This window comes from Schistocerca cancellata, chromosome 8 (genome assembly GCF_023864275.1).
Source record: "Schistocerca cancellata isolate TAMUIC-IGC-003103 chromosome 8, iqSchCanc2.1, whole genome shotgun sequence".
Taxonomy (NCBI): domain Eukaryota; kingdom Metazoa; phylum Arthropoda; class Insecta; order Orthoptera; family Acrididae; genus Schistocerca; species Schistocerca cancellata.
Genome location: NC_064633.1, coordinates 504,247,017 through 504,274,273, shown reverse-complemented (window position 1 = coordinate 504,274,273; position 27,257 = coordinate 504,247,017). Strand labels below are relative to the sequence as shown.

Genomic DNA, 27,257 nt, shown 5'->3' with positions numbered 1-27,257 from the left:
GATTTTAGCCTAGTATGAAAGTTAAAAGTGGATGATAAACAGTTTGGATAAGAAGATATGGAAATTGATCCTACACAATGATGCTGAAGATTACGTCGGTACATCTAATGAACCACTAACTACTGAAGAGGTTTCGAAATGAAACAGGTAAGAAAGAAATTTCAGATAGGCCACATCAGGAGTAATCAAGGCTTTATCGATTTGGAACGGAATGAAGTGTTGGGCGATAAAAATTGTAGCTTGACTATAGTAAAAAGGTCCAAATAGATTTAGGTCACAGAGGCGAAGAGATGCAAGATAGTGTAGCGCTGATTTCTGCATCAAACCTGTCTCTCCTCGGGTATACCTGCATAACAGTGACCTAGGCTGATTGTGAGAGTCCAATATCGATATGGAAACCACACAGTCGTTGACGCACGCTGCGGTCAGCGCTAAAGCACTGTATGCGCACGACGAAGACGAGTAAACTGCGGTCGTTTCCCATCGGTCGCTACCACAGCGGTTTTGTCGCACTCGATTTCACGCGAGCGGACACTCGCCGCATACGACTCAAACAGGCGCGGAGTCCCTTCCACGCGCCTACGTCAGAGTGCAGCTCCTGGCGTAGAGATGTGCATAGAGCTTGCGCACTCTGCAGTTTCGCCGTCTGTGAGCGATTCCGCGTGCGGGGTCACGGATTTTCTCTGCCTCGTGATGGCTGGGTGTTGTGTGCTGTCCTTAGGTTTAAGTAGTTCTAAGTTCTAGGGGACTTATGACCACAGCAGTTGAGTTCCATAGTGCTCAGAGCCATTTGATTTGGTTCCGCGTGATTACCGTGTGTGTAAATAACCAGAGGATGACGCAACTTGAAAAAACTAACTTTGGAAATTGTAGACGTGATTGTATGCTTTGATCTTCGCTACTGCTCGAATCCACAGCCGAGCGATTATTCCTTGTTTAGAGGATGGCGGATACCAAGTTTTGTGATTTATTAGGTGAGGATAGGGATGCGTCTGATCACGGAATCAAAGTTACTTGTAACACAGGAATTTCACCCAGACAAGAGCCCGCCGGCCGAAATGGCCGAGCGGTTCTAGGCGCTGCAGCCTGGAGCCGCGCGACTGCTACGGTCGCAGGTTCGAATCCTGCCTCGGGCATAGATGTGTGTGATGTCCTTAGGTTAGTTAGGTTTAAGTAGTTCTAAGTTGTAGGGGACTGATGACCTCAGAAGTTGAGTCCCATAGTGCTCAGAGCCATTTGAACCATTTTGAAGAGCCCAGAAGCTGGGGACACATTCAAAGATATTTCATTTCCTTATGAAGTCTTGTCTGATCCCACGAAACGTTCCACAGCGACACTGTTGAGTTGAAGAGAATGCAAGAATAAGCTCGTGAAGGAGATGGCTTCTCTTGTTCTCACAAATATTTGGTGGTGGTCTGTTTGGTATGGGTACGGACCCTGATATGAGAAATAGAAAACGTCACACAGGAGACGATAAGATACACAAATTGGAAGTCTGCCTAGAAGATCTATAAATCGGTAAATCATCAAAACTGCAGCTTAGTAAGGACGTCACTTGTGAAACTTGTTGTGGGAAAGGCGGAAGATCACATACAACGCATACCTGAGGAACACGTGCTGGTTGTGTTTATAAATTCCCCTCCAGACAGCAGAAAACTGGAATGACGGACCAGCTACAGTCACGATGTCCAAAATCTGGTGGTGAAGGAGGGGTCATACATGAGAAGGATCGCTGTACAACATGCAAGGATAAAATAGTTTTGAATGAAACAAAATTATTGGAACTCCATGTTGATAAAGGAATGAAAGATAGTCAGAAAATATACTTTTGTGGAGAAGGTGATTACCAGCCTGATGTTGAACCAGGAGATTTAATTATAGTTCTAAAAAAAGAAAAAAGCACATGAAAAATTCCAATGATCTGCCAGTGATCTAGTCATGCCCCAAGCACTTTTTGCTACTGACGCCTTCTGTTGCTTTGACATGACACTTAAACATCTTGATGGGTGTGATCTTGTCATAAAGTTTCCCGCAGGACAAGTTATTAAGGCTGGTGATACGAGAGATACTGAAAATTAAGGAATGCCACAGTACAGAAAGCCCTATGAAAGGGGAAAGTCATACATAAAATTTGACATTCTGTTCCTAAACAATCATTTTGTTAATGAAGTAACATTGATGGAACTGGAAAAATTGTTACCACCGCAGCCCACATTCCACTTACCTCATGGAGTCCACGTAAAAGAAGTTGATCTCAGTGAATGTGATCCAAATGACCGTACTTCGAGAGGAACAAGAAGACAAGAAACCTGTGCAAGTGATGACGAAGAGTGTGGTGATGGATCTGCAGGCGTTCAGTGTATGTGTCAAGTGCAAATGACAAGTAAAACAAGAAGTAAGACGTATATGTCCGATAAAGTAGATCCAAAATTAGTAGCATCATATCTCAATGAGGAACGTGAAACTTTAAACATAAGGTAGGGGAATGAATAGGAACTCTGGCGCAAGTTTAAAAGAATAGTTGAGCAGGCACTGGAGAGATAAACAGCCAATAGAGCAGTTCGTAATGGGAGGGAACTTCCATGGTATACTTTCACCGTAAAGAAACTTCTAAAGAAACAGAGATTACTGCACAGTAAGTGTAGAAAGAAGCATAGGGCTATAGATAGGGAGATAGTGAATGAAGCGCGTTTGACTGTCAAGAGAGTAATGTGTGATGCCTTCAGTGGGTACCGTAGCGGCATATTGTCAAGTGATCTTTCACAGAACATAAACTTTTGTAAAGGCAGTTTGTGGCAGCAAAGTTAGTGTCCACTCCCAAGTGAATGAGACAGAGACTGAAATTTACGAAAGCAAAGCAAAAGATGAAATGCTTAACTCCGGTTTCAAATGTTCCCTTACAAACGAAAACCCAGGAGAACTGCTACAGTTTACCTCTCGTATCACTGACTGAAATAAGAATTAGTGTCAGTGGTGTTGAGAAACAGAAGAAATCTTTAAAACCAAATAAAACTCCACGGCCCGGTGGAATCCATGTCAGATTTTATATTCGATTTGCAGTTGAGTTAGCCGTTCTTCTATCCATAACAGCTCGTAGATCCTTCGAACAAACCCCTTGCCCAATTCTTGGAAAAAGGCAGAGGTCAGTCACACTAGTCTACAAGAATGGTCGTAGAGGTGATCCACAATACTAACGTCCAATATCCTTCTGCTGTAGTATCTGGCTCGCTGGCAACTGGTTTGCAGCGCGTTGCAAGCGGTTTTCCCGTGAGTCACTGTGGACTCGATCCGTCTACGGAGTTCCTACTACTACATAGGAAGTGATTCGCAATCGACTAGTTACCATCTCGCTTCGGTAGCGGGTTTCATTTGAGTCGCTCAATGTGCGGACGGCCTCGGTCAGGGCTGAGCGATGCTGCCAAGACACCGTGAGGCGATAGCAACATGCAGGGTGGTGTCCTTAAGAAGACCACGTGGTTCGTAATTAGAGATCCGAATCAGCTGTTTGACGTTTCACTGCATCGACTAGCAGCATCGTGACATCGCCTGACTGATGGAGAAGACCCACCATTGCACTAGACTTGATTTAACAGCATTACAGCTTAGGAGCCCTCTGTTAATTGCGTATGAAGACATTTCCGTGAACTCTGGAACTTTTAATGGTTACTCAGTCTTTTGTCTTGGCTCTAGTGGACTCTACCTCTGCAAAAATCAGGTTAAAATGTCTTACTTATGGTGCAGTGCTTCATTTGTGAATAAATCAGAGTATTTTTCAAGTTAGAATCGAAAATTTCAAAAATAAAGACAACCACTCGGAAGTATCCAGAAAAGTGTTATGCCCCCATACGATGGAATGTTAACGGCGTAGCGCTCTTTGAACTAATGAAAAATAGGTGAGTTCCGTGATTTTTTACAAATATAACGAAAAATAACACCAAATCTGATGAACAGTTTTATTCCTGACAATTGTGTCTTTATTTACCATTTTTGCATCTACATCTGAAGTAGCCTGTTCCCGCTGGGATGGAAGGACCGCCAAGTGGAAGGACCAACCGTAGCCAGAATTTTGGTCGTCAGTGTGAATTTTCGAAGTCCTCCTATTGGCCTGTAACAAAGTCTTTTGGATAAATAATATTCAATATCATTTCTGTCAGAATACATAGAATGATTCAAACATATTAAGTTCCTACAAACTGGTGACCCGTTGAAACAAATGTCATTTTCTTCGCTCACAAAACCGAGACGAAAGCGTGCACGGAAAAAATAAGATTTTGATGAAATGGCAAAACGGCTAGTTACGCTGATGAATTCAGTTTAAAATGCTGGTATCAAATTTCGCTCAGAATCTTATGTATCATTTTCAAGTTATGTCTCCTGCCAGTTTGAAAAATACTGGCCGGCCGCGGTGGCCGAGTGGTTCTAGGCGCTTCAGTCCGGAACCGCGCGACTGCTACGGTCGCAAGTTCGAATCCTGCCTCGGGCATGGATGTGTGTGATGTCCTTAGGTTTAAGTAGTTCTAAGTCTAGGGGACTGATTACCTCTGATGTTAAGTTCCATAGTGCTCAGAGCAATTTGCACCATTTTTTTGAAAAATACTGTTCCGATAAAAAACGCATTTTAATATTAAGTTATATATCTTGTAATACAATTCAACATTAGTCAGCAATCCCGGGACCATAGAGCGATCTTTCAGACCAAGAAAGAGTACCACCTTTAACTTCTACGAATAGATTGTTGTCCTGTGGGTAACTTTGGAATTTTCACTCATCCACTGCTCTGCTCTCTGGATATGCTTTTGGTCCTATTTTGTGCAGTAACTGTAACGTATTAGTCCGATCTCAAGTTCGAGCACGTTAATAATTTCCGAAATCTCTATAAGGCCGACGTCAAAATTACTCTACTGACCATTCAAATTGCTACACCATGAATATGACGTGCTACAGACGCGAAATTTAACCGACAGGAAGAAGATGCAAATGATTAAGTTTTCAGAGCATTCACACATTGTTGGCGCCGATGGTGACACCTGCAACGTGCTGACATGAGTTTCCAAGTTTCCAACCGATTTCTCATACAAAAAAAGCAGCTGATCGGCGTTGCCTGGTGAAACGTTGTTGTGATGCCTCGTGTAAGGAGAAGAAATGCGTACCATTACGTTTCCGACTTTGATAAAGGGCGGACTGTAACCTATCGCGATTGCGGTTTATCGTATCGCGACATTGCTGGTCGCGTTGGTCGAGATCCAATGACTGTTAGCAGAATATGGAATCGGTTGGTTTAGGAGGATAATACGGAACGCCGTGCTGGATCCCAACGGCCTCGTATCACTATCAGTCGATATGACAGGCATCTTATCCGCATAAATGTAACGGACCGTGCAGCCACGTGTCGACCCCTGAGTCAACAGATGGGGGCGTGGCAAGACAAGAACCATCTTCACCGACAATTCTACGACGTTTGCAGCAGCATGGACTATGAGCTCGGAGACCATGGCTATGGTTACGCTTGACGCTGCATCACAGACAGGAGCGCCAGCGATGGTGTACTCAACGACGAACTTGGGTGCACGAATGGCAAAAAGGTTCTGTTTGCAGCATCATGGCGGTCGCACCCGTGTTTGGCGACATCGCGGTGAACGCACGTTGGAAGCGTGTATTCGTCATAGCCATATTGGCGTATCACACGGGTTGATGGTGTGGGGTGCCACTGGTTACACGTCTCTGTCACCTCTTGTTCCCATTGACGGCACTTATAAAAGTGGACGTTACAATTGAGATGTGTTACGACCCGTGGCTCTACCCCTCATTCGATCCCCCCATAAACCCCTACATTTCAGCAGGATAATGCATGACTGCATCTTGCAGGTCCGGTACGAGCCTTTCTGGATACAGAAAATGTTCGACTGCTGCCCTGGCCAGCACATTCTCCAGATCTCTCACCAATTGAAAACGTCTGGTCAATGGTGGCCGAGCAAGTGTCTCATCACAATACGCCAGTCACTGCTCCTGATGAACCGTGGTATCGTGTTGAAGCTGCATGGGCAGCTGTACCTGTACACGCCATCCAAGCTTTGTTTGACTCAATGCCCAGGCGTATCAAGGCCGTTATTACGGCTAGTGGTGGTTGTTCTGGGTACTAATTTCTCAGGATCTATTGGCCCAAATTGAGTGAAAACGTAATCGCATGTCAGTTCTAGTACTATATATTTGTTTAAAGAACACCCGTTTATCATCTGCGTCTCTTCTTGGTGCAGCAACATTAATGGCCAATAGTGTAAATCGATAACGGAGTTTCTGGCCCACCAGGGATGAACACCGCGACAGAGGACTTTTCAAGGCAAATAGAAAAAGGTCGATTTTTTGACATTTTGAAAGAGTACTGTTCACTTTATTAGAGTGAGAGGAGAAGACTGGGACACCCTGAACCCTCCACCACACAGTGTATGGGGCATTTACCAGAGATCTAGATGTAGATGAAGGAATAGTCAAGGCAGATGACTGGAATGGAAGTTCACTTGTCGCAGCTCCAGAGCACAGGAGGGAGGTTCAGGTCGCTACAGGGTCTGGGTCTCCCTCTGGCGGTGACTCTGCCGGCCACCCGGCCCTGGCCGCGCCAGTGAAATATCTGTGGCGGGACGGACGCGGCGCAGGGCGCAGAAACCCGTGTCGGGCCGGGCCGTAACTCAGACGCAGCCGCCGCCTGCCGCCGCCACCGCTGCCCCCGCCGCCCCCACCTGTGCGCCCGCCGCCGCCTCTTCCACGTGCTCCGCCAGCCGCGTGGCAGCTGTCCTCGAGGAAGCGGTACAGTGGGGGCGTAGTCGCTCGATTTTCAGTCGACCAACTCACACAGCACATCACTGATACTAGATTTTCGTCTACGTACATACTCTTCAACCCACCGTAGGGTGCGTCGCAGAGAGTACATTGTAATACTACTAGTCATTTCCTTTCCTGTTTAACTCACAAATGGAGTGAGGGAAAAACGACTGTCTGTATGCCTCCGGATGGGCTCTGATTTCTCTAACGTTGTCTTTGAAGTCCTTACCCGTAACGTACTGTGGCGGCAATAGAGTCGCACTGCAGTCAACCACAAATGCCATTTCTCCAAATTTTGTCAACGAATATCCAAATGATTTCACGAAGCATACACGCAACACTCGAGTGTTCATCTAACTTCTGGTAACAAATCGAGTAGCCCACCTCTAAACCACTTCAAAGACTTTCTTTAATCCCACCTGGTGTGGAACACTCCAGCGGTATTCAAGAAATGGTCACCCCAGTCTTTTATATGCGGTCTTCTTTATACACGAACTACGTTTTACTAAAAGTCTCTTAATAAATGGAAGCCTATCAGTCTTCATCACTAGTACAACTATGCACACTCGTTCCATTTCATAACCCTAAGCAATGTTAAGCCAAATTATTTAACTGGCGTATCTCTGTCAAGCACTACGACACTAATCATTAATACCGTTCTCAGTTATTGTGTGTGTGAAATGTTGTGGGACTTAACTGCTACGGTCATCAGTCCCTAAGCTTACACTCTACTTAACCTAAATTATCCTAAGGACAAACACACACACCCATGCCCGAAGGAGGACTCGAACCTCCGCCGGGACCAACCGCAAAGTCCATGACTGCAGCGCCCAGACCTTTCGGCTAATCCCGCGCGGCGTACTCAATTATTACAGAGCTGTTTTTCCTCCTCGTCTACATTAACTTTTCCTAATTTTTTTTACATTTAGATATAGCTGCCATTCATCACAGCATATATAAATTCTGTTGAAACCGTTGTGTAGCCCGCGTATCTGAGAAATTGTTCCGTGTGCTCGGACGTTCGTTAACGATATGGCCTTGGAGCACAGTGCCAAACCCTCTTCGCGAATTTACGAATATGGAATATGACTGTTGCTTTTAATCCAAGGTTCGCAGGATATTGTGTGAGTAAACAGCTACTTGCATTTCGCGACACTTTCTCAGGCGGTGCTCATTTGTGGGAAGAATGTTTCCTGTTTCGGAAGTATTCTTGAGGTCCACATTGTCAATATAGTTAATGCAATCTTCATTAATTACAATATAATAATAGATGACTCCGGTATTTAAAATTAAAAGAAAATAAAGTAAGTTGGTGGGCCTGCTATGGGATTGTAAAAGCATAAAGGTGCTATTTTTAAAAGTGATGTGCAAAATTTTTAAAGGGGAAGTAATTAATTCATTTATAAGTATACAGAACATGTCTTTCTTCACGTTTAATTTAAAACGATATTAATAAAAAGGTAACACGAAAAACAAGAAGAGTACATTTGAAGTTAAAACACGATGTATCCTACACTTATATTAAAAAGAAGCACTTCACTGTCACTAAAACTTGGAGGACGTACCCTGGAATAAATAAGCTGTTGTCGGAGGGCAAAAGGTTGGTGGTTGAAGACGGTAGGAGGATGAGGATGGAGGGCTGGTGCATGGTTCTGATGGGTTAGAAGTATGAATGGAGTAGGAGTGGCTCTCGGGTGTCAGGAAGGAAGTAGTGTATGGGGTTATGGTATGGCTATAATTTTAAGGGGAAACGAGGCTAGGGAATGAAGGGGTGTGGGAAAAAGTGGTAGGGAAATATGAGGAGGGAAGGAAAAGGGAACCCTGATGAAGTCAAATTGGTGGGGTGGATTTAAGGTTGGCGGAATTGGTAAACGTCAAGTCGCAACTCATGGTCTGGGATAGGAAGACGTTTGAAATTTTCTTGAGAGATGATGTGGAAGGTATAAAGATTTAAAGGCGCGGCATCATTCTAGGATTAGACAATGGAGGGGAAACTATAGGATTATTTGAGTCGTGTCACGCTGGTTGTAGGCTGTTCTATAGGTGTTCAGTCTGAGTGAGGAGAGGTAAGAATCTGATGAGATGGTAAAGGATCCATGTTGTGGAAGGTAAACGGATGCAAAGTGAGGCAGGGCACATGACGTTCGAGAATGTGGAGTGTCTTACAGATCGTACGTGTGGAAGATATTCATGCGACATTTCCATAGGAAAGGATGGATCAGGTCGAGATTTTGTAAGTGTGGAGGACAGTGAACGGGTGCAACCAACAATTTAGAGCTGTTAGTTATAGTAACGCAAAAGTTCTGAGAACAGTGTTAAGTAACTGAATGTCATCACATTCACGCAAATAAAATTATTTAAGTGGCATACGCGAGGAATCATGAATGTTATAAATGTGCCTTATGTGTCTGGCTTCTGGAGTGACATCTTGTGGCAGTGGTAGGAGCACATGATAATGTAATTAACATGTTTACAACCAATTAAAGTATTCTACGGGAATCGTGTCTCTCTCTGTGTGTGTGTGTGTGTGTGTGTGTCTGTATGTATGTATGTATGTGTGTGCGTGTGTGTGTGTGTGTGTTTGAGTGAGTGTGAGTGAGTTATTCGGTATATCTACGAATTTGTTACTATCATGTATCGGAGGCTAGAAAGAAAGGTGCGTGATCTAGATCTGTACCCCGTAACAGCATCTCTCTCGTAATTATTAGTACGCAATGATTCATTTTTCAGAGTCATTGCCACAATTCTTCGCTGCCATTCCTTTGTGGCAGACTTATTTGATATGCCACGCGAAGAATAGTGTACGCATCTAGGTTTGATTCAAGCAAAGAAGAAAGCTGAAACTTGATGCCTTTGCTCCACTGGTGAAGAAAACTTCCTTTACACAAACGAATGAAAAGAGCATCCCTTGCTGATGTAGTTTTTCGTAAAATGATTTACTGTTTGCATTAAAAGCTAAGAATCATAGCTTTTGGATCTGCATGTTTTTTCGCGATGTAGTTTATCACTGCTTACATTACTTCGATGAAACTCACTATCAGTTGTTCGAGGATGTGAAGTGAATTAAGAATGCAAATTCTACTCTAAATGTGAGGAGAGCACACACTGACAGCATCAAACGTTTCAAGCTAAAAATATTTAACATCGGACGGCTTGTAACAGCAGCGCCGTCGTGGTTGTATGGTCGTAATGACTTATTTTAATCTCATTTTGTTCGTTGTTATTTGTTGTATTTGTTCGGCGCGGACGTCCAGTGACACCCGTTCAGGTTTATCGATGACCGATTCACTCGGTTATTTTTCAGACAGAGGGCAGCTAACCCTCTTACCGAACACGCTGAGCTACTGTGTTAAGTAGGCGTTAGGCTCTGAAGCAGAAGATCCAAGTTCAAGTCTCCGTCGTGCCCATTTTTTTCACAAAGTTATGACCGTTCTGTCCGATCGTCGTGTCTGTTCTCCTCTGTAGTCTTGACAGCTGCCATACTATATGTTGGTTATAGAATACGAGTCATGCGGTATCAATGTATTACCGTCGCAAGTAAATGTGACGAATAGTGAGAGCAGGCGAGATCCCGCATAGACCTCTGACAGAAAAGACAAATAAAAGGGCGTGAACTATGTTACAACAAAGAAATCCAAGAGTCAAGACTTCCAAAACGGAATGCAAGAGTTATAACATTTGGTACTTGTGCAGAATAAAAGGAAAGTACGTATGCCTCGAAATCCCTTCCGTACACCTCGCTGTTGCTAACAAGCATTACAACACAACATACTTGTAGACGCAAATTCGAACACGGCGAGTGACTGGAGGGGAAAGTTCATAATTTTTCTGGAAAAATGTGACACAAGGGTGTAAGTGGTCCGAGCATACGTAATTTCGATGTATTGCTCATGCGCTGCCTGCGATATGCAAGGTATAAGAGAATCGCTGACCAGAGAGCAGTGTTGACTGCAGTACGAACTGTGTAGCTGTAGCAGTAAGTCGTTGCTAGTCTGCGCTAGTCTGCAGTCTGCTCTGGTCTGGTCTGGTGTATCGTGTTGGCTGGGCCGGTCGCGGTGCAGCGATGCCGGAGCCTGAGTATTATTGTATAAGGTAAAAAGCAGCCTCGCGCATATGTAGTAATGTCATCTCAAGTCCCATGTAAATGTTTTAAAAATCTCGTAATAATAATCTTTCTCATAAAAAGTAACTTTTAACGACCATTCATTTCAATTTAGCGAATTTACTAATTTCTCCCATCCATGATCATTCCGATTGTTGCAAAAGAGAAATCAGTTGCTTCATTTTACAAATGACAAATCTATCGGCCAGCATTGCACAGAGCTGTGTCAGAAAACATTATTTTAAGAGCAGAAGTATATGCGTTATCCGGCGACTTCATTGAGGTAACAATTTTTCTCTTTTTTATTCAGATTGGTCTTTCAGGGCCATGACGCAGCACTGCTGACGCCCAAAATTTACCAGGTAAAATTCATAGTCAATTACTGAAAAGTCATGAGTGAGTGACAATTTAATTGAGAGGTTAGTTATATTGTATTATTACCAGGTTACTGATTTTTTTTTGGGACGTTACACATGAATGTGGACGACATAATTATAACTTTTATTGTTGAGAGGTTTAGGAATTTTTCTGTCTTGAGCTTACATTAAATGAGAAAAGAATTTTGTGGGTAGCATAAATGAGAAAGAATTTTTTGGGGAGGTTACACTAAATTTTTAAATTTTTCTGTGGTGAGGTTACACTAAAATTAGAATCATATTCATCATTATTATTTATTAAATTTTGTGGGGAGGTTACAAGGGAAATTCGAATACGGATCTTCTACTTCTGAGACCACCAGCGTGACCATTTTCTTTTTCTTTCTTTTTTTTAGTGACCTGAATGGAGGGTCGGGATCAAAGAGGGCAGGGGCCGTCTTCCGAGGCCCGGCCTGAATCTCCCATTCGCGCCCTCCCATGGCCAAGGAAGGAAAGGAGTTCGACAGATCAAGAGATTTTCATTGGATCAAATCGTTTAATTATTCTTGTTTTTGTTATTTTTAACTGGATCCTACAACCGCCACCAGAGGCTTCCGAGTCGTCTTCGCGTAATGAGTGTAAGGGGACTGCTTTTAAAACGTTTTCTCTGAGTATCAACCGTGTGCCGTGACTATTTCAAGTGTGACTTCTAATACTCGGAACGCCACAATTGGCAGGAGGATCCTCGAATAATGAGCCTAAATAATTCGATAGCCGTGTGCGGTACAATGCATGGTGGCGGAACGCCTTATGAGTCATCGTCAGGTGGACCCACAAGTCCAGAGCGTTTACGGGCGCACTTGCAACATGTAATACAGCACCACGCCCTTTAGCCAGTTGACGGCCTCCGTTCTGTTATTGGGAAAGTAAGCGGTATCTGGGTGTAGGAGCTCGTCCGGCGTGATAGATTCTGGCTGTTGTCGCAAGAGGAGCGCCAGCATACGTTGTACAAGATCCCAGCAGCTATCTGTCACAGCACACGTCAGGTGGTGCGCGTCCGAATCGACGACTGCACAGTGCGGACACAAAGGGTCGTCAGTGAGGTGGATGGAATGGAGGCGCTGGCGTGTGGCTAATTTCCCGGCCGCGGTGGTCTAGTGGTTCTAGGCGCGCAGTCCGGAACCGCGGGACTGCTACGGTCGCAGGTTCGAATCCTGCCTCGGGCATAAATGTGTGTGATGTCCTTAGGTTAGTTAGGTTTAAGTAGTTCTAAGTTCTAGGGGACTGATGACCTCAGAAGTTGTCCCTTAGTGCTCAGAGCCACTTGAACCATTCTTTGTGGCTAATTTGCCGTTCACCACACCACAAGGAACGAGCGCACGTGGGCAGGCACGAGATGTGGGCGGCTCGCCACACCCTGATCCAGTAGACGGTTGGGTGTTGTTTTTCGACGTTGTTACGGGTTCGTCGTGCTTCATAGATGCGGTAGTAGTCTCCCGTGCTCAGTGTCCTCGTCGCCAGTAGATCCTCGGTCAAGTATCTTAGCTCGACCTGGAAATCACGGATGTGGGCAAGAGACGGAGCTTGCGAGGTGCCAGGGCTAGCAGTATATTTAACACTCATGTCTTCTAGAATCTACATATGTAAATGATGCTCTAAACCCCCCCCCCCCTCCCTATTCTAACTCCAACTTTTGCTGTTGCACAAGGATTAAAAAAAATACGCAGACTGACTCTAATCAACCCTGTCAGTGGAGTAGAAGAGAGTTTGGCACCTGCAATAATTTAATTTGATAAATAAGTTAAATAAACGAAGGTTTCATTAACATAGTGAGGAATGATGGGGTTGCTCTACTGATTAACAGAATGAAAGTTCTGTCCAAAATAACAATATGATTTATTAAGACTAAACAAAAAATAATAAACAAAAACACATGAAACATTTATAATACATCAAATTGGCTCAAATTGGATTCTCAAACAAACACTATGAAGGTGAAGTTGTCCCTAAACTAGATTGCGAGGTTTAAGACGAAGTGGTAGGTGGAGCCAATTCCTTGCCAGTCAAATCTTAAGAGAGACACACAGCTAACCCAACATTAATTGCTGCTACTCAAGACAGAACAAAGTTAGAAAAAGACGAACAGGCGCGCTCTGCTGAGCTCTGATTATCACCTAGGAAAATCCCTATCTGCCGGTGCTGCGGACATACATTACCAAACTGTCTTCTTAACTGCCAGAACACGATCTGGCATACCGGAGGCGATGGCTGGTTGCTTCGACGTCCTCGACTGAAAGACGAGAGCCGACTACCTAGAGCACCCGTACAGGCCGAACACACAACATTCCCACCCCCACGACAGTGGCCGTGGTTAAACGTTCCAATCAGCAACTCGAAAACCGGCGGAAAATTCCACTCCATTGCCGGAACACTACCATTCCAACAATGGAGATTCTTGGCGCCAATTTCTGCGCCGATTTTGCTTCGTCACGGAGCTATGCCCTGAGCAAGCCAATCACAGTTACGATTTTGCAGAAAGCGCGGGAATTTGCCCGCCACAACTGCCTGGGTACACAAGTCATTCCCACGCCTCGCTGGTAGCCCCCCAGAAAGTGTTTTCTCTAAGTTTCTGCGAAGTAACGGAACCTCTAGCCCAGCCGCTACTTCAGGCCCCTGCGGGCGTGCCTCTAGACAATGTCAGTGTCTGGAAAGCAATCACTCGACTCTCTCACACCCGTCAGCTTACCCTTTCAAAGTCAGCAGATCCCGCCATCCCGCCTGTCACCAGACCACCGGGGTGACAAGAGATGCTGCGTGGGAAGTCCGCGTGTGAAGGAATAGCAACTTTCCACCGCATGCAATTAGAGATGAGAATCGTAAGATAGAAATATGAGAGGGGGCTCATGCCACCTGTCAAGCTATGTGGCCCACGGCGACAGGTGGACGAAGATCTCACGGCGCGGCGGTCTGTAGCAGCGTCCCTGTCAAGGTGTTGTTGGCCGCAGTCCATGCGAGCCGCATCGTCCGTGAGTGCAGTGCCTGCGCACGGTTGTGGACGTGAGCCAACCCCAGGCCCCCTGCCAGTGGAGGCCTCGTTAAAGTAGTGTAGCGAACTTTGAATATATGACCTGCATTCACAAATTGTCTGTACGATGCGTGGAAACTGTGAGCCATGGCGACTGTTAGCGGAGGAGTGTGCGCAAAATAATTATGTTTGGACGCTAGGTAAGTGTTGACGTAAAGCATATGGAGTATCATATCCGTATAGCGGAATCTGCTATCACAGACCATGTCTTTGTAGTAGCCGACGATATGTGGCTGTCGCAGTTCAACGAACGTCACTAGGGAACTGCACCACCAATGCGTTCAGTTAGAGAATCTCTTGGAAGGGGATCGCTCTCGGGTTTAGAAAGCCTCTCTCGACACCCATGTACATCGTTTTGTACACGTTGACGCTGCGCGATACCGCACCGTAGCGGCACAACTACTGAAGCGCCGCTTGGATTTCGTCGCCCGACGACACAAAGAGCACCACGTCGTCAGCGAAGGCGGCACATTGGAACGTCACTTCTCGAATGCAGATGCCTTCCAGTCGTTGGCGAAGGCCGTGCAGTGCAAGTTCGAGGGCTCCTGATAAATGACATCCCTGTCGCACCTACCGCCCTCGAGTGATGTGTTCAGTATGGTGGCAGTTGATCAAAATCCGGGAGCGTGCCACCTTGAATAAGCGTAAGATCACCATTGCTGACGCAGAGTGGTCGTTGAAATGCTGCGGCCCCAGTGAAGGAGACGCGACGTATCGTTTAGCACCAGATCTAGCACGACATGCATGTCGTCTCTCAGAAGCAGTTCAATTTTATAAGCCTTTAGACACGCGTAGGAATCATCGAACGTAAGTTTTACCGTCGCCTGGCTGTAAGAGAACGCCATATCTAGTGAGAGCTCTAAATCACAACAGCAAAGGAGTACCTCGCGCAGCAAGTAAATGAACAAGTGCGGAGCGGTGGTCAGCGCACGGTGCGTGGCGACCGACCTGCCGCTGCCACAGAGAACCAGCCGCTCGATGTTACACATCATGTACTTGAACCGTTCACTGTTTCTATTTTGCTTCTTTTTACACAGTTCAGTACAACTTCTTCCTGTTTTCATGCTTCACCCGTGTTCAGTTATTGGCGTGTTGTCAACTGGGCCATCTTACCACTGCATCTGAAGGGAGTGCGATTGGAAGTTTCTCGTACCAGTTTCACAGTGACTGTAGCTCAATGTGCGGATGCGCTGAGCCAAAGAGTGCTGTCATTTACCCATGAATGACAGTGGCACCTTTTCCACAGTGGCGGTTAACAAATTCATTATCATTTACCCAATTTCTTAGCAATATTTGCAAATCATATACGCAAACCAACATCATAAATCAATCTAACTGTTAGCAAAAACCAAATAAAAATCTCTGCATTATATGTGTACAGAAGAAAGTGAGCAGGGTACTTCAATTTATCCACTACTGGCCATTAAATTTGCTACACCACGAAGATGACGTGCTACAGACGCGAAATTTAACCGATAGGAAGAAGACACTGTCTTATGCAAATGAATAGCTTTCCAGAGCATTCATACAAGGTTGGCGATGTTGGCGACACCTACAACGTACTGACATGACGGAGGTTTCCAACCGATTTCTCATACACAAACAGCAGTTGACCGGCGTTGCCTGGTGAAACGTTGTTGTGATGTCTCGTGTAAGGAGGAGAAATGGGTACTATCACGTTTCCGACTTTGATAAAGGTCGTATTGTAGCCTATCGCGATTGCCGTTTATCGTATCGCGACATTGCTGCTTGCGTTGGTCGAGATCCAATGACTGTTAGCAGAGTATGGAATCGGTGGGTTCAGGGGGGTAGTACAGAACGCCATTTTGGATCCAAAAGGCCTCGTATCACTAGCAGTCGAGACGACAGGCATCTTATCCGTATGGCCGTAACGGATCGTGCAGCTATGTCACGATCCCCGAGTCAACAGATGTGGACGTTTGCAAGACAACAACAATATGCTGGAATAGTTCGACGACATTTGCAGCAGCATGGACTATCAGCTCGAAGACCATGGCTGCGTCTACAATTGCTGCATCACAGACAGGAGAGCCTGCGATGATGTACTCAAAGACAAACCTGAGTCCTCGAATGGCGAAACGTCATTGTTTCGGATGAATCCAGGTTCTTTTTACAGTATCATGATGGTTGCATCCGTGTTTGGCGACATCGCGGTGAACGTACATTGGAAGCATGTATTCGTCATCGCCTTACTGGCGTATCATCTGGCGTGATGGTATGGGGTTCCACTAGTTACACTTCTCGGTCACCTCTTGTTCGCGCTGACGGCACTTTGAACAGTGGACGTTACTTTTCAGATGTGTTACGACCCGTGGCTCTACCCTTCATTCTATCCCTGCGAAACCCTACATTTCAGCAGGATAATGCACGACCGCGTGTTGTTGGTCCTCTACGGGCCTTTCTGGATAGAGAAAATGTTCAACTGCTGCCCTGGCCAGGACATTCTCCAGATATCTCACCAATTGAAAACGTCTGGTCAATGGTGGCCGAGCAACTGGATCGTCACAATAAGGCAGTCACCTTTCTTGATGAACTGTGGTATGGTGTTGAAGCTGCTTGGGCAGCTGTACCTGTAAACGCCATCCAAGCTCTGTTTGACTCAATGCCGATGCGTATCATGGCCTTTATTACGCCCGGAGGTGGTTGTTCTGGGCACTGATTTCTCATGATCTATGCACCGAAATTGCATGAAAATGTAATCAGATATCAGTTCTAGTAATGTATTTGTCCAATGAATACCCGTTTATCATCTGCATTTCTTATTGGTGTAGGAATTTTTATGGCCAGTAGTGTATGTAGAGAAGAGTACATGCCTTGCTGCACTCCTAGCGAATAATTTTTATGCTGCTTGTGTGTATTACGAAGTAATATCGTCACTGGCAGAGGTTGCTGCAATAGTCTCCAAATTGCACGAAAATAATTTCCGGTATTATTATCAATAGAGGATTTCAGACGTAGTACAAAACAATTCAGATGAGTGGAGATGTCTCGCAGGGAATGTTGGAGATGCTGTTGCACGGAAAACAGGCAGATTTGGCGGGGGCTGCAGAGCGCTGCGGCCCACTAATTGAGTCCGGAGCGGCAGGTGGGCTGCGGTGCGCCATCTTTTATTCATGGCCGGGCCCGGCGCGCTGTGCCTGACGTGTGCGGGCGGACTCCGTGTGCGGGCCGCAGCCGCAGCCGCAGCCTGAGCGGCGCGGGGCTGTCCCGTGAGCGTGGCGCGGCCGTGGGCCGGGCTACCTGCCCGCCCCCAGCCGCAAACGCCGGCTGTCTTCGCTGAATTATTCGCCGCTCTGGACCGTGCGGCTTTACCCAGATGATATCCATTGCCGAAACTGGACCCTGAAACCGTAATAGATGGACAGCCCTGTGGACTGGAAAAGTATCACTACATTCCACCGTGAAAGCAGTGCTTAACAGAAGTCATGTGCGGCATCAGTGACGTACACAGCAGTCAGAAATTTATTCACAGGAACGATTATCGCAGTGAATATTTAGCAATAGCTATTGAAAACACAGTGCAGTTTCTGCATGGTATATTTTCATTAGGTTTCGAGAAGAGTTGAAGGCTGATAGCTGCGGAAAATACGAGAACCGAAGAGTTCTCGAGTCCAGCGTTTTCTCTCAACTCTCGAGATACATTGTCTTACACTACGACCAAGAAAAAAAATGTCCATCTCTCGTTTGCCTACTCGCTCGCGAGTAGAGCACTCTAGACAACAACGAAACCAGCATTACCCCATAATCAAGATGAGTTCACAGAAATGCCTTCTTTTAGCGTTTCCTGGCATTTTCTGCAGGAATCAAACGTTTCATTCACAGACTTTCATGCAACAGGCCACGAATCCCTCTCCCGTACGCCGGCCGCTGTGGCTGAGCGGTTCTAGGCGCTGCAGTCCGGAACCGCGGGACTTCTACGGTCGCAGGTCAGATTCCCGCCTCAGGCATGGATGTGTGTGATGTCCTTAGGTTAGTTAGGTTTAAGTAGTTCTAAGTTCTAGGGGACTGATGACCTAAGGTGTTAAGTCCCATAGTGCTCAGAGCCATTTGAACCATCTGAACCTCTCCTGCGCCAGTCTCTTCATACCAGAGTAGCACTACGCCCTGAATTATATGTTAGATTTATTTCAGTCTCTTTCTTTCCAGTGTCTGGTCTCTTTAGTATTATGGAAGTTAGTGTGCGATGTGTTAACACACGATCAGACATTTTGTCCCATTCTTGTCAGTGTTTTCCTTGTGTGCCATTACTTCGCTAATTGTGCAAAGAAGCACCTCCTCCGTTACCTTCTAAGATCCTGATAATGGTCATTCGACTGAAATTCGGATGGCCAGAGAGATACTGTATTATTGTATTCCTGAATGAGCGTCCAGTGTCATACCGCTGCGCGAGGTCGCTATGTCATCGAATATACGAGCGTGAGTCAAATGAAAACCTTAAATTTGTAGTAAGAAATCGAAACTTCGCGCCATTATCCTATAAGTTCGTAAGCGTGCCACAAACAGCGTGCAGAATGGCCTGGCAGGATAGTACAGATATGCACATACCGCCGCAGTATCACTATAAAGATGCCCGTCCGACTTGCAAATGGTGTGACTTTAGTGGAAGATGCTCCTCGTCCAGGTCAGGCACTACGAATTGTGACTCCACAGAACATTGCAGCAGTTGAAGCCATGGTGAAGGACAACCGCCGAGTGACACTGAATGATAATGTAGCATGTTTACAGATTAGTCATGGGTCAGCACAGCACATTGTGCATGTTGTGCTCCAGTTTCACAAAGTATCTGTAAGATGGGTGCCACGGCAGCTGACTCCTGAAATGAGAGAACGACGTGTTGATGACTGTGAATAACTTCTTCGGCGCTTTGAACGAGAAGTTGATGGCTTCCTTGCAAGAATCCTTACTGGGGACGAAACCTGGGTTCACTTCCACCAACCGGAAACGAAGAGAATGAGCCAGGAATGGCGCCATTACTCATCACCAAACCAAAGAAGTTTCGAACAGAACCATCAGCAGGGTAGGTTGTGCTGACTCTCTTTTGGGACAAAAAAGGCGTCATTTTAGAGCATTACGTGCCTGGAGGGGCCACTGTCACCAGTGCATCATACACAGATCTCCTAAAAAATCATGTGCGGCCTGCAATGATATCAAAGAAACGTGGATTGCTGTCATCAGGTGTGCTTTTGAAACATGACAATACAAGGCCCCACACTGCCCGTACAATAGTTGCAACAATACAGACCTGAATTTTGAGTGTCTTCCACATCCAACATACGCACGAAACCTCGCCCCAAGTGATTTCCATATGTTTGGACCACTCAAAGTCGCACTGGGAGGAAAGGGGTTCCGTTCTGATGAAGAGGTACGCCACACGGTACATGAGTGGTTGGGCGGACTGCAAAAAGAATTTTTTGCTAAAGGTATTTATGCACTTTGTAAGCGCTGGAGGACTTGCATTGAGCGTGGGGGAGATTATGTTGAAAAGTGACACAGCTTTCAAGCACTTCTGCACAATAAATAATATTTAAGAAAATATTTAAGGTATTCATTTGACTCACCCTTGTATCATGCACACCAGACGTATACGCGAAAGCACTCCTGCCGTGCTCTTAAGTGATGCTTAAAGCTACGTCATCAGGCATTTAAGATGGCACAGCTTTCAAATTCGTATCGAGTCCGAGGAACTGACTATCAAACTACCATCCGTCCCTATGCAATTCAGATCTTGCAACGACCATTTAAACTCTTACTTCTTACGTTTACTGCTTTTCACATCAGATACATAAATAAGTCAGAGTAACAGTCTAGATCTACAGGTAAATCGACATGGATACTCTTCAAGTGACACTGAAGTGCCTGACAGAGAATTCAACGAAACACCTTCAACATAATTCTCTTATTCCCCTCTCGAACTGTGCGGAAAGAACGAACACATACGTCTTTCCATGAGAGTTCTTATCTCCCTTTTTTTATTAAGTGGTCGGTTTTGCCTGTGTAGGTCGGTAGCAACAAAGTACTTTCGCACTCGGAGGAGAAAGTTGGTGATTGAAATTTCGTGAGAAGATCCCGCCGCAACGAGAAACGCCTTTGTTATAATGATGTCCACAACAATACCTGTACCATGCAAGTGACACTCTGCCCCCTATTTCTCAATAATACAAAACGTGCTGCTCTTCTTTGGACTTTCTCGATGTATTCCGTTAATCCTATCTGGTAAGGATCCCACACCCTGCAACAGTACTCCAAAAGAGGACGAACAAGCGTAGTGCAGCCAGTCTCTTTAGTAGATCTGTTGCGTCTTCCAAGTTTTCTGTCAATACATCGCAGTCCTTGTTTCGCCTTCCCCACAACCTTTTCTATGCGTTCTTTACAATTCAAGTCGTTCTTAGTCGTAATTGGTAGCTATTTAGTTGAATATTCGGCCTTTAGATTTGACTGGTTTATCGTGTAACCGAAGTATAACGGATTCCTTTTAGCACTCATGCGGATAACATCACAATGTTCATTCTTTAGGGCCAACTGCCAACTTTCGCACCATACAGATATCTTTTCCAAATATTTTGCAACTTGTTTTCATCTTCTGATGAATTTACTAGACAATAAACGACAGTATCTCCTGCAAACAACCTAAGATTGCTGCTCAGATTGTCTTCTGAGTCATTTACATAGATAATGAACAGCAGCGGGCCTGTAGCACTACCTTGGGGACCGCCAGAAATCACTTCTGTTTTACTCGATGACTTTTCATCAGTGAGTAGGAACTGTGACATCTCTCTGACAGTAAACTACGAATACAGTCGTATAACTGAGATGATTTTCATAAGCACGCAATTTGGTAACAAACCGCTGGTAAGGTACTGTTTCAAAAGCCTTTTGAGAATCGAGAAATGTGGAATCAATTTGATATCCCATGCAGTAGCACGCAACACTTTCTGTAAGTAAACAGACAACTGTGTTTCATAAGAACGATGTTTTCTAAATCGATATTGAATGTTCGTAAATAGAATAGTCTATTAGGTGTAGCGGAGTTGCTCCACGTGGTTTGAGGCGCCATGTCACGAATTGCACGGCCCCTCCCGAAGGAGGTTCGAGTCCTCCCTCTGGCATGGATGTGTGTGTTGTTCTTAGCATAAGTTAGTTTATGTAGTGTGTAAGTCTAGTGACCGTTGACCTCAGCAGTTTGGTCCTTAGGAATTCACACACACATACACATTCGGGGTGATTCATAATGTTTGAACACAACGTACGTTCCAAAATCCTGCGCATATCGACGTTAATGGTATACACCTGTAATTTATTGGATTAATCCTACTGCCATTCTTGAATGTTAAAGTGACTTTTGCAGCTTTCCAGACACTGGGTACGGATCTTTCGTTAAACGAGCGATTGTATTTCATTGTTATTGCATCAGCATTCTCTGAAAGGAAGCTAATTGGTATGCAGCCTGGACCATAAGACTTGCTTTCATTTGGTGAACTAAGATTCTTCACTACTCCGAGGTTATCTACCTTTGAGTTATACCTACGTTGGTTGCTGTTCTTAGTTCGAAGCCTGGAATGTTTATTTCGTATTCTTTGGTGAAGGGCTTTCGGAAGGCAGTGTTTAGTAACAGCTTTAGCAGCACTGTCATCGATGGTATTTCCATCACTATCGCGCAACGAAGGCATCGATTGTGTCTTCCGTCTAGCATACTTCACGTACGAGCAGATCTCTTTGTATTTTCTGCCAGGTGTCGATACAGAGTTTCGTTGTGAAAACTGTTATAAGCATCTCGCAATGAAGTCCGCACTAAATTTTGAGCTTCTGTAATAGATCTCCCATCTCGGGGATTTTGGGTTCGTTTAAATTTGGTATGATCTGTTTGTTGTTTCTGTAACAATGTTCTGACCCGTTTTGTGTACCATGGGAGAGCATCTTCGTCGGTTGCTAATTTACGTGGCATAATTCTCTCAATTGCTGTCAATTCTATTTCTTTGAATTCAAGCCACATCTGGCCTTAATTTGGGAAGAGTGGAGACTGTCTCTCAGGAAGCCGTCAAGTGAATTTTTATCTATTTTTTTGAATAAGTCCATTTCTCGTTTATTTTGGCAGGATTTGGGAGTAACGGTATTCACTCTCACTACGAAACCACTGTGTTCACCAATCCCTTTGTCCGTTGTGATTATCGTTATTAGCTCAGGATTATTTATTGCTAAGAGTGCAAGTGTGTGTTCACAACCGTTTACTGTTGGAACCGGCTCACCAACTAAATGCTAGAAATAATTTAGAGAGAATGCTTTTAGCACAATTGAGGATGGTGTTTTATTCGTACCTCAACATTTCAACATGAATAATAGCCAACATGTCGAGGATAAACGGAAGTCACACCAACGATAAATGTATGAGCCGAGTATGTTTTGAGCCTTTCAGTAACAGCATCATATGAGTTGTGAGATCGATAAACGATGAAATTATTTTTTTATTCCGTTTGCCAAGAATAACTACTAACCACAATAACGCTCGGGAACTATCTACTTCAATTTCACTACAAGATGAACTGCTTCTAACAGCAACAAACATGTCACCTCGAACAATGTTTAGCCTCTACTTTCTGAACACCGTTAGGTCCTTCGTAAAAATTTCGGCTGAATTTATCTCTGACTTTAGTCAGCTTCTAGTGCCTATAACGATTTGAGCATCACTGTTTTCTATTAGTACTTGGAGTTCTGGTACTTTACCAACAAAGCTACGACAGTTTGAACCCCACCTACCCGGTAACGTCTCATTCCAGACGAGTATAACCCAAATGTTTGCTTCGTAGAGTAATTATGGTGCACGCGTACGTGGAGACAGTGTTTGCGCAGCAATCGCCGACGTAGTGTAACTGACGCGGAATACGGGGAACCAGCCCGCATTCGTCGAGACAGATGGAAAACCGTCTTGAATACCATCTGCAGGCTGGCCGGCACACCGGATCTCGACACTATTCCGCTGAGCGGTTTCGGGCCAGTGATTGACCCGCCCTCCCGCTCGGGAAGCAGCGCGTTAGACCGCGCGGCTAGCCGGGTGGGCACACTCCTAGTAAGTAGTTTTTTATTAACTGAGCAGAACTTATCTTGGCTTGCCAGGCTCTACTGTAGCAACGAAACTGCGTACTTAGACTTGTGGTTGAGAACACACTAAATGAGCCACGATTACTAAGTGGCGAAATGATACAAGTTCAGAATGGCCGAACTGTGACTTCACTACAGTCACTAGAAAATACAAGGTCGCAAATCCTTGTTGACTTAGTTCTGATAGCTTACGCGCTTAAGCAGAGTTCACAGGAGGCAGAAGTCTCTTCACTCCCCGACGGTTGACACGGCCGGTATCACGGCAAGCAGGCAGCACAACCACATTACTCCCGTCCGCCGCTCGTGGTCTCGTGGTAGCGTTCTCGCTTCCCGAGCACGGGGTCCCGGGTTCGATTCCCAGCGGGGTCAGGGATTTTCACCTGCCTCGAGATGTCAGTCTGGCGTTAGCTGCCGCAGCGGTCGCACGCTCCTCAAGTTTGCCCCGTGAACGTACAGTGTTTACGCCAGTGTTTTCGTGTTTTGTGACGTTTTGCACGTGAATTAAGCGTTATCAATTGCGCATTTGGTCTTCTTTCGTGTCATCTTTCTACGAAGTGCCGTTGGGATTTCGGCGTTGTCCGAGATTTCTTCGCTGCAGAACACCATGGCAAACTCCGTGAGAAAAAACACCGTGATTTTCACCTTCGACAAGTACACCCGTCGAGTACAGCCCTCTGCACTTGAAATACACGACTGGATTACCGAGGTAATTGGCCTTCATTCTGAATCTGTTCATACCATGCAGCTGGACTCTGATGAATACTGCATTTTTGTAAAGTTTAACGATTCCGCGAGTGTAGACCGCTTTCTGGCAAAATTTGGTTATGAAACGGAATTTATACACCGTGATGGTACTAAAAGTACTGTCAAACTCCGGAATTCCGAGTCTGTAATTAGGAATGTTAGGGTTTTGAATATTCCCATAGAAGTAGACAATTCGAAAATTAAAGATGTCCTATCAAAGTATGGGGTTGTCAGGCAAATAGTCAACGAAAGGTGGGCTTCGCATTTCAAGCTGCAGTGCTTTAACGGCATTCGCTCCGTGGAGATGGAAGTGAAAGCAAACATTCCGTCCCACATCTTTGTTGACGGGCACAAGGCGCATGTTATGTACTCAGGGCAAACCCCTACATGTCATGTATGTAACGAGTCTGGTCACCTCCGTCAGGACTGCCCTCGCCGTGTATTTGTGCTAACAAATAACCTTACGCAACGCCGGAAATTGACACTCAACGATTTGTTGCCAGCCAGTAATACAACAGAGCCGGCGGCGGTCGTGGATCCTGTTACTACCTCTGAAAATGTTGCACTTAATGTTAATGACTTTCCGTCTTTAAAACCTGCATTAACTGCTGAAATTCCGTCCCGTGACAGCGAGATTCCCACAAAAAAGCGTCCTCTAGAGGACACTGAAAGAAATGTTGATGAGGACTCTTCCTGTGAAACACCCGTTGCCAGGAGGCCGAAGCCCAGTCCTGAAGATCTGTTAGAAGTGGAAAAAGGAGATGGAATGACGGTCGATGTGGCTTCCACTTCCGCACAAGGACTTACACCGCCACGAACAGATAGTGACGCAGCGGATAGTGATTTTTCACGGAAATGTGACCCTGAGCCTGAGGTCACGGCTGAAATAACCGCATCAAGTGCACAACCCATACAGTGCAAACCATACGAGGAAGTACCAGGTAAAGAACCTGCTGACTCCGAAGCGCAACGCCGCGCCGAAGGAGGAAATACACAAGCATCACCGCCTCGCCAGCAAAACAACACAACAGACACCACGCCGGAGCCAAACATTGACGACTCGCAAGCCACGGCCGTTGCCCCATTTAGCCACCGCCGGCGGCTGCGACAGACACCGGGTCTTGCTGTCACGCGTCATCAAGCGAAAGTCACACCAGAGAAGAAAGACATAAAGAAAAAGAATATTAAATATGAAGTCATCAGGGCCAACACTGACGAGGAGAAAGAGAATGGCCACAGTGACTTATAGCAATGCGTTGTCAGGATTTCAGGATACTTTTCTTCTCAAGCTATTTGTTTAAAAGCAATGCAAATTTTTGTAGGCAGTTAGTACATGTAATGGGCACACAACTTGTAAAGATCGTGCCTTGTAGGGAGGCACGTTTGCTGCTATAATCATACCTAACCTCATCTCAAATAGCTTCTTCCGGTATGTCTGTGCTGCAAGCTTATAGCATTACTACTATTAACATTAATAAAATACAGTCACCCTTGAAATTGGCAGCACTAAAAGAATTCTTGTACCAGTCCGGAACAGATATCGCGTTGCTACAAGAAGTTGCGATAGCGGAATTTCGGATCCCAGGCTTTTTTGAAATTGTTAATGTTTCTACGGAAGCCAATATCGGTACAGCCATTCTTATAAGGGAAGGCATTCCGGTGACTGAAATCGAACGACTAGAATCAGGAAGAGCAATAGGCATAAAAATTTTCGATGTGACAGTGATTAACCTTTACGCCCCATCAGGAACTTCCCACAAATTTGATCGTGCGAAGTTTTTTCAAGATGAACTGATTTATTTATTGAGGAAAAATCCGTGTTCTCTTATACTAGGTGGAGATTTTAACTGTGTTTTAAACCAGAAAGATCAACAACCCAACTTCAACTACTCGCCACAGTTAAAACAGTTAGTAAGTGATCTACACCTTGAGGATGTGTGGGAACTTCAGCACCCGACGTCAGTCGGGTTCACGTATATAACCAGCCACTCTCGCAGCAGACTAGATAGAATTTACGTGTCATCAAATTTGCAAAATTATTTATTAAACGTTGAGACTATTCCAGTGTATTTTAGCGATCACAGTACACTTTTAACTTGCTTTAATCTAAGTGTACAGCCAACCCGTCGATTCAGAGGCCAATGGAACTTAAATATCTCTGTTTTAACTGACGAAGAACTGGAACAGGAAGTAAGGTTTGCGTGGACTATGTGCCTCCGCACAGTAGACAAGCACCCAACAGTCATTGACTGGTGGACAAGGAGGGCTAAACCAAGGCTGCGGAAAGTTGTCATGCAGTATAGTGCAGCGAGGCACAGGGAGTTGAGGAATACAATGGAGTTTTATTATAAGGTTTTAAGAGACTTATATAAACAGGCACATGATGACGTAATTCGTCTGAATGATATCAAAAAAATTAAAGCCAAGTTATTAAGCATTAAACGGCAACAGATGGAGGGACTAAAAATTAAATCGAAAGCCACATCAGTCATAGCAGATGAAACAGCTTCTCTGTATCACTTGGTGCGGCATGCTAAAAATAGACGTCAAACTTTTATTGATGAAGTCCAGACGCATACTGGTACAAAGCTCACATGCCAGAAAGAAATACTGGACGAAGTCCACAGGTACTATGAAACCTTATATGCCCCTACCACAGTGGAAGATGCAGCTCTCGCGGATTTTCTCACTATTTTAGGTCCACAATTGTCCGGAACAGACAACGCTGACATCCTGTCACCTATTACTAAAGATGAAGTGCATGAGGCAGTGCGTAACTCACCTCTCAAAAAATCTCCGGGACTTGATGGCCTCCCTGTGGAGTTTTATGCCCGCTACTGGTCTATAATTGGGGATAAGATCACTTCCATGGCAAATGAGGTCCTGAACGGAAAAACGGTCCCTGCAGAGTTTAAGGAAAGTAAAATAGTACTGATTCCTAAGAGTAAAGGCAAAACCAACTTAAACAATTTTCGGCCTCTTTCGCTACTAAATTCTGATTACAAAATAATTTCGCGTATTATCAACAAAAGACTCTCTG

The 27,257-nt window shown here is 45.1% G+C and overlaps 1 pseudogene; it reads left to right on the top strand.

The window, feature by feature from the left end:
- The first annotated feature begins 943 nt into the window (after positions 1-943).
- LOC126095652 (dnaJ homolog subfamily A member 2-like) lies at positions 944-25,466 on the top strand (annotated as a pseudogene).
- The last annotated feature ends 1,791 nt before the right edge of the window (positions 25,467-27,257 follow it).